A 12,550-nucleotide genomic window follows, 5' to 3' on the forward strand; every position below is an offset into this window, starting at 1 on the left:
AGCAAGGTTGTGGCGAGGCGAACCACGAGACGGGGGGAGCAGCACTCGCTCGGCGAGTGAGCGTAGCCCGCCACGTGACTGCAAGCAGTCCGTCAACTCGCTCGGCTGGCGAGCAGGTAGCTGCGGCGATGACGGCGAGGCCACGCGCAGGTCGGGCACTGCACTGCCGGCTCAGAGGAGAGACCACGGCTCGTCCCGGGCTGAGCCTGGCTGTAGCTGGCGAGTGGCCTCGGAGCAGTGGTGGTCACCGTCCACCCCGGCGCGGCGGTGTTCACACCAGCAAGCACGCTAAGAAACAGAGACGGTGCTCAGCAATCCAAAAACAAGTTATCTCGAGAATGTTTTTGAACTGTGTTTAAAGCGTACTTGTAAAAATAGGTAATATTTTTTAACGTGATAACGTCTTATAAATCGACGAACGCCGGCTGCACGCACGAAAAATTGTCACGTTCCGCTTTATCCGAGCGTGCAAGAACCGGCCAACCACCATGCGAGAAAATCTTCTATAATCTCAAACAGGTTAAGGCGGGTTTTTTTAACTGATTGTTCGTGATTATATTCAAACAAATTATTTAAATTAAATTTTGCAAAAACTGTAAATAATATTTCAAAATTTTTAAGTATGCAATTTTTCATCAATGTTTTCTTATGACGTTATCACGTAAAATTATCTTCCGTAAACCGACTTTACAGACAACGCCCCTTTTTTTGTTAATTATAACTGATAGTTATTTGATAGTTGTCATTAATATTTTATTGTACATGCTGAAAAAAAGACAAGGTATAATTTATACTAGCGTATGCAATTGAGTAAAATTCCCTCTTGGAATTGAAACCCCACAGTCGTATGTTTTATGAATTGTTACTGAGTGTGTGCGGTAGTACTTTTAAGGAATATCACATTATTCATATCATAATTGTTTTCGTTCACAGTTGTTCGACAAAGAATGCCGTGTGGACGATATTGTGAGGTCCAGAACACACGACTAATCAGATATAATTAATTAAATATCAGAATTTGTATTTGGTTGCTCGTGTAGTATGTCAATAAAAGTATTTTTTGAAATACTGTGTTATTGCATGTAAACACCCTCGCATATCATATACAGTTCTGTAGAGTGCACTGTCACATTTACAATAGTTCTTGTCGAGGTAATCAGACAAGAAAACAATGACGATAACAAACTTTATCATTCACGAGACTGTCCCGACTCTGTATCTGTAGCTTATTTGAGAGCGCATCCTTCTGCAAAATAAACTTGTAAATGTTTTTTTTTACTAGTAGGGAGTGTAAAAACCCGTGGAATCATTCAATTATTTGCTAGATATGTGTCACATATGTTTTTTATACTCTTATAGCATCGTTGGACCAATGTTTACACACTTGTGAAATTTTACTTTATTTTTCCTGCAAACTTTCAGTTCTTTATTATTTTGGTAAAAAATATTTATTTCCAGTTCATTAATCTATTTTTCAAAGGCATGTTGACATTTAAGAAAAAAACTGCATCAGTATTTCATTATTTGTATTTTTTATCTTTTGCAATACATAGTCATAAAATAGCATTTCCTGAAAGTTGTTGCTTTCATACGTGTTGTTCTATGTGGAGTACATTTTAACACTTTTATAATTTCGTTAAAATTTACAGAAGGACGCTGATAAACATGTGATTACTACCAAGAGTTACTTATGCATCATTTAGTGTTATGAAGCAAAATAAAAGAAAACTATTACAAGAATTATCTGGATAATAATTTTCAACTCTTCAAGGTGAAAATAAAAACAATGGTGTGCCTTGACTGATTCCTCAGATCAAATAATTAAGGTACTAATTCTGACGGAAAATAACATTCACTTAATGTTTAATTTATAGTCTTACGTTTTTAACAATACCGCTGTGTCTATATATTATGATACACCCGCTTTCTGACAAACCTACTGCTCAGATGAAACTTAAAGATTTTATTTACCTTCTTAATTATTTATTCAAACAAGAACAAAATTCAACACTTGAACAGTTTAAAAATTTAGTTTAACAACGCCGAAAATATTACAGCACACATTGTTGCAAAGAAAGATAAATATATTCTACCGATTATAATTCTTAGCTGCGTACTTTAATGTTCTTATGTTTTATCATTAGTACTGTGTATTTTTCGCGAAAAAATTCTGAACGTCTATTAGACTGCAAATGTTTCTTCCTTGTGATTGGTGACGGTCTGCTTAATCAGCAATTATCTGACCGGGCCATACGGGACGCGTTGCTTTCACACTGAATGGCTGTGACTCGTGTACCAACAGTAGACATGTACCTGAAAAAAAAACTAATTTACGAAACACAGACGATGTTACAGTGTTTTCAACTCTCAGCTATATTCTTGAAATATTTTCGCGAAACATATGTACTTGCTTCTATTTATCATGAATCAAATAATGTCCAACATCCATAAGTAAAACGGGTTTGCTCCTATTAAAGTAGTACACAATAGCCGATTCGGGGACAGGCTTCAGGCTGAGGATTGAAGATTGTGACGACACAGCGGCCATCTTGGAAGTCCTTGACCTTTGACCTCGACCTTGAAAATTTGCCCAAAATTTGCCAAAATCTGTCAAAAATTCCAGTTTTTGAAAATAATTTCGGAAAAAAAAAATTCTAAAAAAATTTGAAAAAAGAAAACATTCCCGTTTTCAGTGAAAACTTCCCGTTTTACTCCTCAAAAATTCAATAATTCGTAATTTGAAAAACCTCAAAAGACCTTTGCCTTAGAAAGAACCGAAATTCCGCAAAGAGGCTTAAAGTCAATATCAACAAGCCTCTAATAAGCCTCTAGTGGGTAGCTTTGACCTCGACCTTGAACTTGACAGTAAACATGAAATTCTTTAATTTATGACCAAAAAAACTCAAAAAAAATAAAATAATATATATAAAAAATAGCTTACTTCAAATATTTATTTCTCAACCGTTTTTGGTCCTCGGCTCGATTCCCGGCTAGAGTAAACGTGTAAATTTATAATAAAAATTTTTAAACTTAATTAAAATTCAATTTAAATTAGAAAAAGTCTTGCTTACGTCACACCCGCCGTGTTGGATTCTGGAACAATGCACTTTTTGTTACGGCCGCCTTATTGTAAATCTAAAAAAAATTAAAATTAATTGTAAAAGTAATTAAATAATATTTTAATAAAAAACATTCCACCATATTTGATTATAACGTGACGACCACCATCTTTAAAATCTTTATTTTTTATGCTAGGAAATTGGGACAGTTTTTAAATTTCTAAAAAAATAATAAATATTTTAATAAAAGTTATCCTCCATATTGGATTAGGTCATCCCGTCTGCCATATTGAAAACCCGTAATTATTAACAGAAAATTAAAAAAATTAAAACTATAAAAAGTGAATTTAACAAATGTTGATCAAATATTTTTAAAAAATACTTTCGTCATGAAGTTTTCAGTTCGAACCTGGTGAGGCCAAAATAAAAATGACGACCGATCCTTCCTCCACGGAAACCACCGACAGACTGACCTCTCACCACTTATGCCAATTTATACATATATCGCCTGCTATTATGACGTCACATCAACTATCTTTTATTCGTCTACTCAAAGCTGCCATATTGTTTTTCATCTTCTAGAGTACACTACCGCCATGTTAGTTTAATTTTTACCCGCAAGAGTGCAGTAATAATTTATTTTAATGGTGTCCGCCATATTACACGCCAACTTGGAAATTCGTAACTATTAGCTATAAATTGGGAAAACATTTCAAAAATCATCAAAAAATCGGCAGTAAATTAATCGATTGATTAGATTGATTTTATTGCTTGGTTCGACTCTTGCTCAATCCAAAAAAAATGTTATTCTAGATAAAAAAAAATATTTATTTCAATAAATATGGTAAAAAGTAAAAAAAGACTTAAATTCCTGTACTACCAGTCTCGAGTAAGCCAATGATGACATATTGACCAATTCTTGAAAATTGGTAATAATTAACCTATAAATTCGGGGAAAATTGCAAAAATCATCAAAACATTAATCATTAAAATAATGATTGTATAAGTTTATTCCCGTCCTTGGTTCGATTCACAGTCAGTGATAAGAGTAACTAAAACTTAAAATAAATTTTAAATTCTATTTTACATTACCTTTTGTGGAGTTCATTAATTATTCTCTCTACGAAAAAAAATCTAAGAAGATAACTGTCCGTCGAAATAAATACGTTTTCGCTATGCCTAGGATGGTGGTCTAATTTGACAATACTTGGAATATCTTACAACCAAGTCGTGTACAATGTTAGACGTGTAGATCAAGTATTACCGAATCAAAAGGTATTTTTCGATGATACTGGAAAAACTATTATAAACAAGCAATGTCCACTGTCAGGCGTTTAGACCAGACATCTCCGAACCTCGAGACCAATCAAGTCCGGAGTACAGACTTAATGATCTACAATCAATGAAAAGGAAGCACATGTGGAAGCACAATCGGAAGCACAATCAAAAAGGAAGCACAATCGGAAGCACATTCAACAAAGAGGAAGCATTGTCAACAAAAAGGAAGGAAAAATTGGAATCACTATCAACAAAAAAGGCAGCACAACCCACGAAAAGGAAGCACAATTGCAAGCACGGTGAACGAAAAGGAAACACAATTTTAAGTACGATCAACGAAAAGGAAGCACAATTGGAAGCATAACCAACGAAAATGAAGCACATTTGGAAACACAATCAAAGAGAAAGAAGACTAATAAAAAAGGAAGCGAATTGTAAGCACAATCAACGAAAATGTAGCACAACTGGAAGTACAATCAACGAAAAGAAAACATATTTGGTAGCTCAATCGACAAAAAAGAAAGGAAGCTGTATTACGAGAACTCAGTCTTAGTTAGAAAAAAGATTACAACAAATGAAAACCAATACATTTTTTAAATCTAAATAATTGATATACTTTTCAATATTATACATATGAAAGTTAAAAAAGTGATCATTGTATGTAGCTTATTTGGTTTATTGCGGAATGAAATCCAGCTTGATTTGTAAGGAGGCAAACACTGGTATGGAATCGCGAGGAATATGTTAATTTATAGCCTTGACGTTTATAGGCTTGCAAAGCCCATAAGTATTGAGGGAGACGTTTACAAGAAACCGTATAAGCTATAGGGTGATTCTTGAAGGCGTGGTTAAGAGAAAACACCGGAACGAACAGCAATAACTGACAGAGAGGCGGGTTTGCGTCTCTGCTGCATAAACCGCAGTTTACGACTCATTAGTTACTCTTCCCGAGCGAGACGCGCCTGCGCAGTGTGTGCAGCCCGCGCCGCGCGGCGGCAGATGAGGATTTGCTGCATCGCGTGGGAAAGTCCTACAAATGAGTTGAAATGTAAATGCATCACTCTGGAAAAAAATATCTTTATGGCCGGCAAAAATTACTTTAGCCAATAAACAATGTTGATGACAAAATAAATAAAAAATTTTGTGACCATTATCACAACCAAAGGAAATTTTTGATACTACAAAATTATTTGGCTGTCCCTATTAATATTATTTGGAGGGTCTATATATTGAACAAAATATAATGTACTTGTCCCGCAACTGTTTTATTTTAATTGCCTTTTATTTGAAATTCGCAGTAACTCTCCCACTCATTAAGATGGCTCTTTACATCCGTGCACCATACTTTAGACGGGAGACTTGAGATAAATATACACCCGAACATTAACCTAGAAATGATGGCACTCTATTCACTAGGGTCGAAGCCGTCTCTTCATTGGCTGTTCTACTCTCAAGGAGAAATTTTAGTTTTTGAAATGACCTGAATGTGATTCGACTGTGCTGTTGCTTTTAGTATATTGTCTGATTAAGCTAGGTTTGGGTGTTAAAAAAAAAAAATCTGGTCGCAAAAGAAATACATACAAGTGCTTGTAGTATAACTTGTCATTTATTTTTCATTTACAAAATCCTGCAAATTTGACAGATAAGTTTGTAGGCTTACAGCGGATTACTGAGATAGAGTTTCAGTGTCAGATAAGTACGTTTGACGCAACAAACACTTATTTGATGAGTGCCAGTCAACGTACGCTAGACTAACATTTTAATTTCAATTGACTAATTCGAGTGAGTATTGTGAAAAAACTAGGAATAACAAAAGACATTAGAACTAAACCACAGAAGAAAATATGAAGTAACTAGGGAGCAACAAAAGTCCTAACAAACACAAACAAACTGAGAAGTAACAGACTGAAAATTAAAAGCTAGGTTAAAAATACAACAACACAAACCAATGCCATTTTATGAATTCATGTGACGATGGGATTATAGCGCTCGGAAAATTTTCCCAAAAAAAAAATATTTCTAATTCATCTTTCATGGGTGAACTGAGCAAAAAAAAAATTGATTTTTCAAAACCACAGAAAAGGACCTTAACTAATCATTCTATCAAAATGTGTATTGATTAATCTTAGTGACATAATATTTGAAAATTCTTAGGGAAAATGGTCTAATTATTATAATCAAATAAAAAACAAATTTACACATTTTAAAACATTATTTAAGAAATTATAAAAATTCATATAATTCTTATAACTGCTGCTGCTTTGACTTACACTGTCTAAGTGACGAGACGGTAATAATATTAGTTTATTATCGCCACAAATCATTTTGCCTCGTGCTGAATAACCACAATTTTTTTTTTTTTAATACTGACAACCAAATTAATTTGCATAGTTGTCAACGACTACAGAATAAGTTAGCTGCAGCTACAGCATCCACGAGATTTTTTTTTCTTTAGAAATATTTGCTCAAACAGTGAGAACCAAAGACCAAAATATTTTTCTTTGAACCCAAAAAAATATGCTGTCTCGAAAAGAAATTCCTTTTGCCAAAAATTGAGTCAAAAATAAATATTTCCTCAAAACTAGGTCAAAGATTTTCTTTTATAAGTATAATGTTATTACTACGGATTTTAGGAGGGGGGAAAAATGTTTAAATTTAGTCACTGTCTGTTTCATGTGTAGTGATTATCCGGTGTGACGTGCACAGGCGGTTGAAAACGAGTCTACGAGCGAGGGACCTGGTGGGGGGGGGGGGGGAGGTGCACCGAGGCGTGAGGCTGCGGCTGACGGACTGGCGGAACCCCGGACCCACATCTCCGGGCTCCGTGGAGCCTCCCCCGCCTACACCCGCCTACACCCGCCTACCTGCAGCGCGCGGTCTCGCCTCCCCACGTGACACCACTCTGCCTGCTTCAGTCTCCCGGCAACACCTAGTTCACAACTAGCTGAGGAACACAATCCCTACCAGCCAGCATTACCAGGGTCGTTACCACAACGTCGAAATACCACAACGCCGAACGTACAATAACGTCGAATACCATAACGCCGAATGCCAAATTGACCACAACGCCGACAGCTAGAAAACTGCTGTGTACCACAACGCCGAATTACCACAACGTCGAAATACATTAACGCCGAAAAATGTCATTGCAAGACTGCCACGAAGGGTACGTTAGGTAAGGTTAGGTTAGGTTAGGCTACGTTAGGCTAGCCTAGGTTAGGTTAGGCACACAAATTCCTTCAGTTGTTTTTCATTTTCAGCATTTTTCTGCGTTACTGTATTTCAGCGTTTTGGTACACAGCAGTTTTCTAGCTGTCGGCGTTGCGGTCAGTTTGGCATTCGGCGTTATGGTATTCGGAGTTATTGTACGTTTGGCGTTGTGGTATTTCGGCGTTGTGGTAACGACCCCCTGCCACGCACTTCAGTCTCCCGGCAACACCTAGTACACATTCAGCCGAGGAACACAATCCCTACCAGCCAGCATTACCATCATTCTTGTGGGGGAAATCACACAGAGCAACTTGTACAACTGCCCAGCTAATCGCAAACCACAAATTAATATTTTATATATATATTTTCGTTTTTTATTTTCAAATTTCAGGTGTGAACGATTTTGTTGACTGAATGAGTGAACTTGGTAAATTTAACTGCAGATTTTTTTGTCAGAACCAAATATGATGGCATAATTGAAAACAAGTATTCATACACAAACTTTGCGAATATGAAACAAACCATTACTAATACCTACTAAATTAAAGGTCGGTGAAAATTGTTAACTGGAAGCAATCAAATATGTCAGTTTTTTTTTCATACCAAAATGAAATAACAATTTGTAAAATAACTATAGAAAATAATAATTTTATTTTTTAAAAAAAGTCTTTTTTTGTTGTTGTGATCGATGCATGGTCACAACAGACAAGGTTCGCGTGAAGTTAGTTGCAAGGGAATGCGTGTTGACGTGAAAGTGTATGTAACTCTCAAATAACAGCTTGTGGATCACGCCACTCACAAAACTAATATATGACCAAATTTTTGGAGCAAATTGAAAGGTTTTTCATGTATTCTGCTATTTAAATTTCTCTCAAAATCACAAAAATTGGCATATACTTACAGATTAATAGTTAACTATAAATAACTTACTCGTTTCATAAGTAAGTAGATACCTTTTTTTTCCTAGGTGTCCTGTACAAATTGGTATTACTTCAAATTCGATTGGCTTAACAATTTCAATATGAAAATGTTAAAACTTCTTACTAAAAGCATAAATCTTCGTGGTACATTGTGTAGCTTATTCTAGGATTTTTATTATTTTTAATTAAAGTCATGCTTTAGCTCTCATCGAACACGGGGTTATTCATTGCGCAAGCCAAACTCATCAAAACAAATCAGCAGAAGCCATGTATTTTTTCGAGAAAAAAATCTGAACGCCTATTGGACTACAATGAGTTTCTTCCTTCTGATAGGTGACCGTCTGCAGGAGGAGCCATTGCCCTGTTTGGCCGGACCATTCAGGGAGCGTTTGCTTTCGCACTGATTGGCTGGATTGGTGCCCTGACATTCGACACGTACCTGAAATAAACCCAGCCGATAACTAGCGACCGGAAAAATTTGCGGTTTCATTTCATGATATGCTATAATCCAAACAACTGTATCTTTATATTGCTTCTGTGATTGACTCACAGTTTATCTGAAGGACTTTGAGCCAATGAAAAACTTTCAACCATAAAAGTATCGAATCGCAAGCTTCCCAGTTGACAGGTGTCACGAGTCAGTGTCCAATGAGGAGGAGGCATTTGTCTGAGTATGTAGGGGGTTGAGGAGTTTATCTTAGAGGTAGGGACTGGAAAAATTCGCGGTTTGAATGACCTCTAGGATGAACTCCACGGTCCTCTATGTACGCGGGAATATTACACCAGCTCATTGGCTACTGACTCGTGACACCTGCTAACTGGGATGCTTATGATTCGATACTTCTTACGTTGAGGGCCATTCATTGGCTCACAGTCCTTCAAGCAAACTGTGTTCCAATCACTGAAGTGGCAATAAGTTACACGCACTTGGATTCTAGCCTATCGCGAAATGAACCCGCAAATTTTTCCTGTCTCTACTTAGAGGTCATCGAAATCGCGAAATTTCCAGTCTCTATCGATAACACAAACAATGCTTCAAAGTTTTTTTTGGCACACAGCTGATCTGAAACTATTTTCGCAAAAAAAAATGCAATCAGCATTCCAGGAAGACTTGATTGTGTGCCTGAGTTGCTCCCAGCTTGGAGTGGGATTGGCCCGCGGGTTGATTGTGCGGACTCTCGTGATTCGGGGAAACAAAGCACAAAGTAAAACATGACGGCATGGCCAAACTGTAAAAAAAAAAAAAAAAAAAAAAAGCGTGTTCTTACGTACACACGTCAGATATTATAGGTACTTACTTGGCGAAGTGAAAAAGAAAATTACTTGTAGGTACTTTTAATGCTAATAATTAATTTAAATAAAATAGTAAAAGGATTAATATCAACACGTATATAAAATTGATTATTTCATTTGATAAAATAATCTAAGTAAATTTTAATTAAATTCAAAATAAATTAATATGCTTAATGTTTATTCTATTTACTTGCTTTAAATTTTTATAATATAATAATGAAATAATTTATTGTTTATATTGCAAATTAGTAATACATACGGAAACATAAACTCACAAACACATCCATGAAATCGGCCAGGAGACACAGACACTCCCTGGCAGCAACAATGGAAGCTTGCAAGCAACCTGACATCGTCATACGTACAGGAACATAACCTCACGTATATAAATACATTTGATAATACTCTTGAAAATGTTTACAAACTTAACACAACTAATATTCACAATAAGTAAATGTATTTTTATGATATGGACCAGTATTCAATATCAATTACTAAAATATTAGATTAAAAATATATATATTACTTGTATTTGTACGTAACTCTTCTTTCATCCTACGGAAGTTTCGTTTGAATGGTGAGCGCGCATCGTAAAAATTCACTCTCAGCAATTTTCTTCACATCGCGCCTGAAGAAGTATAGCTTCCAAGGGAAATCTTTGTAAGCTCAGTTGCCCGATGGTATCAGTTGTAAAACTGCAATGCAGAGAGCTTTGTGAAATGGGCAGTGGCACAAGCGAGACTCCAAGGTACATCCATGCGAAGGTGTGCACAGTTCAGGGAGGAGAGATCAGTGCTGGGTGCAGGTGCTGGAGTGTACGGGAAGCCAACTTTTCACAGACGAGAAAGCCAAAACCCGAAGTTCCCCGAAGTACATGCTTTTTTTTCTCAGTATCTTTTATGTAGATATCCTAACCAAATCAAACGTCCACAATGTTTTTAAGTATTTATAATGTAGCTGACCTAATCTAATTGACCATTAGTATCCTTTTATGAACACCGCCATATTTATTTACAATGAACCTAAAAAAAAAAGATGCACGATTGGGCGTTTGGCTCTCTAGTCTGTGAAAAGGATTACCTGGAGTGTAAACCCCAGGCCGCGAGGAAAGCGAGTCTCCAAGGTACAAGGTACAGCCATGTGAAGGTGTGCACAGTGCAGGGAGGAGAGTGCTGGAGTGCACACCCCAGGCCGCGAGGAAAGCGAGTCTCCAAGGTACAAGGTACAGCCATGTGAAGGTGTGCACAGTGCAGGGAGGAGAGTGCTGGAGTGCACACCCCAGGCCACGAGGAAAGCAAGTCTCCAAGGTACAAGGTACAGCCATGTGAAGGTGTGCACAGTGCAGGGAGGAGAGTGCTGGAATGCACACCCCAGGCCGCGAGGAAAGCGAGTCTCCAAGGTACAAGGTACAGCCATGTGAAGGTGTGCACAGTGCAGGGAGGAGTGTGCTGGAGTGCACACCCCAGGCCGCAAGGAAAGCGAGTCTCCAAGGTACAAGGTACAGCCATGTGAAGGTGTGCACAGTGCAGGGAGGAGAGTGCTGGAGTGCACACCCCAGGCCGCGAGGAAAGCGAGTCTCCAAGGTACAAGGTACAGCCATGTGAAGGTGTGCACAGTGCAGGGAGGAGAGTGCTGGAGTGCACACCCCAGGCCGCGAGGAAAGCGAGTCTCCAAGGTACAAGGTACAGCCAAGTGAAGGTGTGCACAGTGCAGGGAGGAGAGTGCTGGAGTGCACACCCCAGGCCGCGAGGAAAGCGAGTCTCCAAGGTACAAGGTACATGTGAAGGTGTGCACAGTGCAGGGAGGAGAGTGCTGGAGTGCACACCCCAGGCCGCAAGGAAAGCGAGTCTCCAAGGTACAAGGAACATGTGAAGGTGTGCACAGTGCAGGGAGGAGAGTGCTGGAGTGTTCACCCCAGGCCGCGAGGAAAGCGAGTCTCCAAGGTACAAGGTACATGTGAAGGTGTGCACAGTGCAGAGAGGAGAGTGCTGGAGTGCACAGCCCAGGCCACGAGGAAAGCGAGTCTCCAAGGTACAAGGTACATGTGAAGGTGTGCACAGTGCAGAGAGGAGTGTGCTGGAGTGCACAGCCCAGGCCGCGAGGAAAGCGAGTCTCCAAGGTACAAGGTACATGTGAAGGTGTGCACAGTGCAGGGAGGAGAGTGCTGGAGTGCACAGCCCAGGCCGCGAGGAAAGCGAGTCTCCAAGGTACAAGGTACAGCCATGTGAAGGTGTGCACAGTGCAGGGAGGAGAGTGCTGGAGTGCACAGCCCAGGCCGCGAGGAAAGCGAGTCTCCAAGGTACAAGGTACATGTGAAGGTGTGCACAATGCAGGGAGGAGAGTGCTGGAGTGCACAGCCCAGGCCGCGAGGAAAGCGAGTCTCCAAGGTACAAGGTACATGTGAAGGTGTGCACAGTGCAGAGAGGAGTGTGCTGGAGTGCACAGCCCAGGCCGCGAGGAAAGCGAGTCTCCAAGGTACAAGGTACATGTGAAGGTGTGCACAGTGCAGGGAGGAGAGTGCTGGAGTGCACAGCCCAGGCCGCGAGGAAAGCGAGGCTCCAAGGTACAAGGTACAGCCATGTGAAGGTGTGCACAGTGCAGGGAGGAGAGTGCTGGAGTGCACAGCCCAGGCCGCGAGGAAAGCGAGTCTCCAAGGTACAAGGTACATGTGAAGGTGTGCAGAGTGCAGGGAGGAGAGTCCTGGAGTGCACACCCCAGGCTGCGAGGAAAGCGAGTCTCCAAGGTACTAGGTACATGTGAAGGTGTGCACAGTGCAGGGAGGAGAGTGCT

This window comes from Bacillus rossius, chromosome 6, assembly GCF_032445375.1.
Source record: "Bacillus rossius redtenbacheri isolate Brsri chromosome 6, Brsri_v3, whole genome shotgun sequence".
NCBI lineage: Eukaryota > Metazoa > Arthropoda > Insecta > Phasmatodea > Bacillidae > Bacillus > Bacillus rossius.